The 7,651-nt window shown below is 35.8% G+C and overlaps 1 non-coding gene across 1 annotated transcript; it reads right to left on the reverse strand.

Moving 5' to 3' along the window:
* Positions 1 to 2,354: 2,354 nt before the first annotated feature.
* LOC121218877 (small nucleolar RNA R71) lies at positions 2,355 to 2,460 on the reverse strand. The gene has a single exon (XR_005915359.1). It is a non-coding gene; the product is annotated as a small nucleolar RNA R71 (small nucleolar RNA).
* Between the last annotated feature and the right edge of the window lie 5,191 nt (positions 2,461 to 7,651).

The following is a 7,651-nucleotide window of genomic DNA, read 5'->3' on the forward strand; positions in this document are numbered from 1 at the left end:
CTAAGACCTTGCTAACAAACTCCTGAAAGGTCCCATTTAGTTTGGAACACATTTGTCGGGCCTTTGATCTCGTTATTGGGCCTTGTGGTAATTTGAGCCCATCTCGTTCTTGGGCTTGGGTTGGGCCTTTATGACTCGTATCAAGTATGGCTAAATAATTTTCCAGCCATGGACGGTCCAAAAATATGTATTGAATATATCTTATAATTAATTTTGGTCTAACATTAATTTGGTTAAAAATTAATTATAAGTTTGAAGAAGAAAATTGGCCTATATTGTGTTAAGACGATGAGTGATCCACCGAATGATTTGGAGGACCAAACCATCCATATAAGTTGACCCAATTAGCTTATTAAGTTGAATTTATTAATTGCAAAATAGCCCTTAAAGTTCACCTTTTTTCCATTCAAACCCCTCTTCTTTTCGTGCATTCTATTTTTAGCCCCAAGATAAAAATAACAAGTTTGAATCACTCAAACTTGCACCAAGCATGGCCAACCAAGGGAGATGGAGTGACTGATAATTCTTTGCTATTTTTAGCATCCATTGCCACCTATAAATACCCCTCTTTCCTTCTTCATTTGACACAACTCATTTATACATCTCTTCATTTCTCTCTTCCATTTCCTTCATTTTTTTCCATTTCTTTTGTCCTCTTCCCTTGTCGATTTCTACTCTTGAAAGAGAGCTTGCATCATCCTTGGAGTAGAAACATTCAAGTGTTCGTGAAGGCCTTGAATCAATAGAACGAGCAGAGAAGAAGAGGAGCGCACTAGTTTGGCTTCATAGAGACACCGAGATTTATTTCCTAGTTCCCGTCTCTTTAATTTTTCTCGTTTATGCTGTGATTATGAACATGAATATTTGTTGTGTTTTTATTCTTTATTTAATTAAAATGACTTAAATTTAATTCATTTTAGATTGATTGCATTCTGTTTTCTTAAATTACTAAGATCATGTTTGTGTTGTGTTATTAGGCATTGGTAGATTGTTCAATTAAATAAAACCATGCTTATGTTATACTTGCATTACAATTGTAAGGTAATGAATGAATTAATTATTAATCGTATTGAAATTATAATTAATTGACACAATATTTAATTGATGCAGGTTTAATCTTCTAAGGTAGCTAAAGATTAAATTAGTGATGGTATTAAACGATACATTACCCTTGCATAACTTGCTAGATTATTGTGATTAAATTGTTTCAATGTAGTAATATGTTGTTACTTCTCTTAATCTTATACTTGCTTATGAAAATTGATTAATTGTTTGAATTAACATTGGAATATGTTCAAGAGATTAATTGATTTAGTAAGTATGTATGTGCATTAGTTAACAAATACCAAGTTGTCGTGAAATTATTCATAACAACATGAACATGGGTTTAGTAATTCTAAGTTAAGGATTATAATTGATCTAACACATTTATGTCATATTGATTAAAACTCATCTTTTTTTTAGAAACTACGAATTAGAATTTTTACTTTTACTTTTTCTTAGTTAATTTACTTAGTTAATTTTTAGTTTTTATAAACACTTGCTCAAATCAACATATTTTTCCTTCACCAAATTGTTTAAAGTTGCATTTCATAAATATTTTCTTTCACAGTCGTTGTGGGTACGATAACTCAACATTTACTTGTTACTTTATGACTTGTTGCGATTGTGTACACTTGAACATTCTGTTGTTCCAAGTTTTTGGTGCCATTGTCGGGGACTGTTTTAAAAGACATTATTTGTAAAATTATTAATTTTGGATTTTAGTTATTTTTCTGTTCAATTTAATTTAATAATTTTCTCTGTGATTGTTTTAGGTGTTTATGAGTATTGATCAAATTATCGACTTACTCCCTCCAGATCCTGAAATTGAAAGGAGTTTTTGACAAAGAAGAAGACAAGCAACTCAAAGAAAGACTGAAGAGATGAACCTTGAGAACCAAAATCAAGGGAATAAAGCAAATCATGCTCAAAATCCTATCCTTATTACTGATGATAGGGATAAAGCTTTAATACAATATGCTATGCCAGAGTTTCATGAGCTTAATTCGGGTATTAGGAGACTCGAAATCGAGGCAAAACAATTCGAGTTGAAGCCAATCATGCTTCAGATGCTTCAAACTGTGGGTTAATTCAGTTGAATGTCGACTAGTGATCCTCATCTTCATATCATATTGTTTCTTTCAAGTTAGCTGGAGTACCCAAAGAAGCACTAATATTAAAGTTGTTCCCATGTTCACTAAGGGACAGAGCTCGAGCCTAGTTGAACTCATTACCACCAGACTCCATTATCACATGGCAAGAGTTAGCAGAACGATTCCTTATAAAGTACTTCCCACCTAGCAAGATTGCTAAGTTGCGGAATGAGATCACTACCTTCCAACAGATGGATGACGAGTCTTTGTATGAGGTGTGGGCAAGATTTAAAGAACTATTATGAAGATGCCCTCATCACAAAATCCTTCATTCCATCCAATTAGAGACGTTCTATAACGGTTTTAATGGTCACATGAGGATGGTAGTAGATGCTTCTGCTAACGATGCTCTCTTTTCTAAGTCTTATAATGAGGCTTATGAAATCATTAAGAGAATTTCTAGCAACAATTACTAATGACCAACTAATCGAGTAGCGTCAGGAAGAGGAGTCACAGGAATACATAAAGTAGATGCTCTCACTTCACTTGCATCTCAGGTATCCTCGATATCCTTAATGCTTCACAAATTTATTAGTAACGGGTTTAATAATTTTACAGTTTTGCCACCGAATCAGTTCGAAAATATAGCCTGTGTTTATTGTGGGGAAGGACACTTGTTCGAAGAATGCCCATCAAACCCAAAATCCGTGTATTACATGCATAACCAGAACCAAAACTGAGGAAGGTAAGGACTACAATCTAATTTTTATAACCCATATTGGTGAAACCACTCTAATTTTTCTTTGAGTAACCAAGGGACTAGACCCTGTAACACTTACACCCAACCCAGACCAACCCAACCCTCTGGATTTACCTAACAAGCTCAGAAGCCAACTCAAGCTGAACCATTCAATTGCTTAGAAAACCTATTGAAGGCATACAAAAAATGATGCCTTAATCCAAAGTCATAAAACCGGATTGAAAAACCTGGAAAACGAAATGGGCCAGCTTGCAACTGAACTTAGGAATCGACCACAAGGCACCTTACCTAGTGATACGAATAATCCAAGAAATCTAGGGAAAGAGCATTGTAAAGCATTGACATTGAGGAGCAAAAAAAATGTTAGAGCCCAACAGTACTGAAGTTGGAGAAGAGCAAGCTGATGCTCGAGATAAAGTTGAAGTTCAAACAAGTGTTAAAATTCCAACTTCACGAGAACTTGAATCTACAAATATGATAAGGTAACTTCTGAACCAGTCAATTCTGATAAACTAATACCTTTGTTAGATGTAAAAGTGCCACAACAGAAAAAGTGCCCAATTCAAGTTAAGAATCCTCCATCACCTTACCTATAACACCTCAAACCCGGCCTGGAAGTTTAAGCTGAACTTGGACATGTTACACGAACGCATTGAAAATCAATTTTTTTTGGAACTTTAACTTTGAAAACCAGAAATTCAGTTTTGTCGGTTTAGGTGATTTTATAGTTTCATGTTAGAATTTGACTGATCCGGACGAGATTATCAAAAGGAAAGCAAGGCAAATCCAAAGACCATTTACAAACACAAAAGATCAAATCACAGTTATTACAGTGTAAGATAATCCGAGCTCCCGTACACCGTCCAATCCTAAATTCGATGTTTTCCTAACCAGATAAGGGTAGGACAAAGGGTAAGTTACCAATCACCGCGTATAACCAGACTCAATACAAATAAGCAGAGCATACCACATAAATCGTAGTAACGCAAAGAACTTATGAGCAATTGTATAACTAGTACGAACAAATCTAGAGTCTCATAGAGATTTAATCAAATGTAGTACAACAGAAGAAATCAAAATAGAATAGAGCAGAACAAAACTGAATGGTACAGAGTAGAGCAGAATAGAACATAGCATGTATGTTTATGTAGATGCAGTATTTTTCAACTAGATAAGATTACATATTTATCAAAAACATCCTACCCAACTCCGCTACACATCGAAATAGAGTTCCCCAGAACTTGTCCAACCAGATCACACCAATAGATAATTATGGACAGTGCCACCAGTATTTTGTAGTTAAATTGCCAAATCGAATACATGTGGTCATGCCACTATAGTACAGTCGAACTGCCGAGACAGAAGTGTGGATAAACCACCAGATAATACAGATTATTAAACTGCTAGAACTTCCTCATTTTACATCAACCTAAGTCCCATGCAGTGTGTCATGGTATGCTTATGCAGAGTAATGAGCCTATAAATCATGCTATCTCTCAATAACAGAATCAGTAAATGTGGGAGTTCATGTTTTGTAAAACTTATCAAACCTCAACAGACCATATTAGATTGCCATGAAGTCACATGCACTGTTATAAATCAGAACCAGTAACAATCAGTCTAACATGTTTAGATTTCGCATATTCTTCATCAACAAAGCAACATAGAGGCGTACCAACAAACTTAACAAAGTACAGATCGTACCTAATAATTCGCACACATAGACAATAGCACATTACGTTCTAACGGATCCTACTCACTTAGGTACAAAGATAACAAATATACGTATAGATCACAAGTTGTTCATCATTAGTCTAACACATTCAGATATCGCATATATCATTCATATATCAGTGTTAGAGCATCAGATAGTCCTCTTACGATCAAATTTAGATTATAAATACATTGTGGAAGTCAGTGCTCGTGTTGGGCAACACTCACAACATCGAAAATAAGATTTGAATCCTATTCATATACCACACGGCCTGGACACATGCCCATGTCGTCTGCCCATGTGGTTCTAAATCATAAACAGTGAGTTACACGGTCTGGGCACACGCCCATGTCCCTGACCGTGTGGTGTTGACAGTCCCATTTTCTGACGACTGAAAATGTAAAAAAATAAGGGTTTCGGCACCCACCTGATACGGACTCGATGCAGGAGGAACAAGGATGAATTCCCATCCCGAGCAACGAATTGAACTAGAAAAATTAGTCAGATCTTGTTCAGAATCAGTGGGACGTAACGTAACAAAAGGAACGATCACTTTGAAAAGAAGAAACCAAAACGAAGGACTAAGTATCGAGAATGAATGATAGAAGAAATATGGCAGGAAAAGAAAAGAGCAAAAAGATGCAGAAACTTCACCGGAGGTGTCTGGAAGGTTTTAAATAACCAACCGACTAACTACCACCCGTTGAAATGCAAAAATAAAACATTCCCTAATGCACAGGTCGTGATTCAAACATAGGACCAAATAGAATACAAAAGCTTAACTAGTGAACCAATAGGCTCATTCTTGACATTAATTGACTGAGTTTAACTTATAAACCAACATTCAAAGGTAAGGGTTTAAGCAAAATGATAAAATTTCCAGAAACAGGATTTGAACCCGGAACCTTACACACATACCCAGAACACTTGACCACTAAACCAAACCAATTTACTTGTCAGGAATTTCCAAATTCTAAACTCAAATCGAGGGATGGCCTCTTTTGGTTCAAGAAGTTCTTAAATGTACTCAAGCAACTTCATATCAACATCCCATTGCTAGAAGCACTTGAGCAAATACTGAACTACATCAAATTCATGAAGGATATCCTGTACAAGAAATAGAGACTTGGAGAATTTGAGACGGTAGCTCTGACGAAGCAATGTAGTGCATATCTACAAAATAAACTACCCCCAACGATGGACCTTGGATGTTTTATCATACCTTGCAACATTGGAGCATTTTATTGTGGTAAGACAATATGTGATTTGGGTGCAAGTATCAACTTGATGCCCATGTCATTATTAAAAAATTTAGGGATAGGTGAGGTTAGACCTACTAAAGTCACACTTCAGTTAGCAGATCGATTCTTAGCACATTTAGAAGAAAAAATCAAGGATATATTGGTATGTGTAGAAAAATTTATTTTCCTTGCTGACTTTGTTATCTTAGACTTTGAAGTAGATAAATATCTTAGACTTTGAAGTAGATAAAGAGGTACCAGTCATTCTAGAAAGCCCTTTCCTAACAACTGAAATGACCCTTATTGGTATGTAGAAGGGCGAGCTTACCATGTGTGTTCAGGATAATTAGGTAATGTATAATGTTTTTAAATCTATGCGATTTCCTGACACAGTTGATAATTTTTCTACAGTATCTGAGTTAGAATAATTAGCTGTGGAATGGGAACTCAACTCTGTTGAGGACCCATTGGAAGAAGTTTTGATGTCAGACCCTCCAAGTGATGAAGAAGTGGAAGAATACTTAGCTTTGTTAGGAGCTAACCAGAAGGGATTTAATTTGCAATCATGTTTTTAATCTTTGGAATTAGAAAGCGGAGATTATATTCAACCAAAAGCTTCAATCGAGGTGCCATCGAAATTAGAACTTAAGGTACTTCCTTCACATTTAAAATATGTTTATTTAGGTAACGCCTCTACTTTATCTGTGATTATTTTAGCCCAGCTAACTAAAGAACAGGAAAAAAAGACTTATTTTAATGCTAAAACAATTCAAGAAGGCTACCGGATGGATCATAGCCAATATTCGTGGTATTAGTCGACTTGTATGTATGCACAAAATCATCTTAGAAGATGGCGAGAAAGGGACGATTAATGGACAATGGAGACTGAACCCCATTATAAAAGATGTGGTAAAGAAAGAAATCATTAAGTGGTTAGATGCGGGTATAATTTACCCCATCTCAGATAGTTCATGGGTAAGTTAGGTCCAATGCATGCCAAAGAAAGAAGGTATTAAGGCCCTAGAGAACGAAAATAACAAGTTGATACCGAATAGGATGATTACGGGTTGGATAATTTGTATAGGTTACCAAAAGTTGAACAAGGCGACTAGGAAAGATCACTTTCCTTTACCGTTCTTGGATCAAATCCTGGATAGACTCGTAGGGCAAGACTATTACTGTTTTCTAGATGGGTACTCAGGGTACAATCAGATCACAATAACATCGGAGGATCAACACAAAATAACATTCACATGCTCGTACGGTACGTTCAAATTTAGACGCATGCCATTTGGTCTATGTAATGCACCTACTACATTTCAAAGGTGTATGATGACTATTTTTACTAACATGGTGGAAAAGTTTTTGGAAGTTTTCATGGATGATTTTTCAGTGTTTGGAGACAGTTACGATGATTGCTTAGCCAATCTTGCCATGGTACTAAGCCAGTGCGAAGAAACAAACCTAGTACTCAACTGGGAAAAGTGTCATTTCATGGTACGAGAATGTATTATTTTAGGGCATCGAATAACGAGACAAGGAATCGAGGTAGATAAAACAAAGGTGGATGTTATTGAGAAACTCCCATCTCCAACATTTGTAAAGGGTGTTAGGAGCTTTTTGGGACATGCCAGATTCTATTGAAGATTCATTAAAGACTACTCCAAAATTGCTAAACCCTTATGAAAATTATTAGAAGACACAACATTCAACTTTGATGAAGAATGTTTGAAAGCTTTTAATGATCTGAAGGATCGGTTAGTTTCGACACAAATTATCGTCACACCGAATTGGGATTTGC

Source organism: Gossypium hirsutum, chromosome D06 (assembly GCF_007990345.1).
Source record: "Gossypium hirsutum isolate 1008001.06 chromosome D06, Gossypium_hirsutum_v2.1, whole genome shotgun sequence".
NCBI lineage: Eukaryota > Viridiplantae > Streptophyta > Magnoliopsida > Malvales > Malvaceae > Gossypium > Gossypium hirsutum.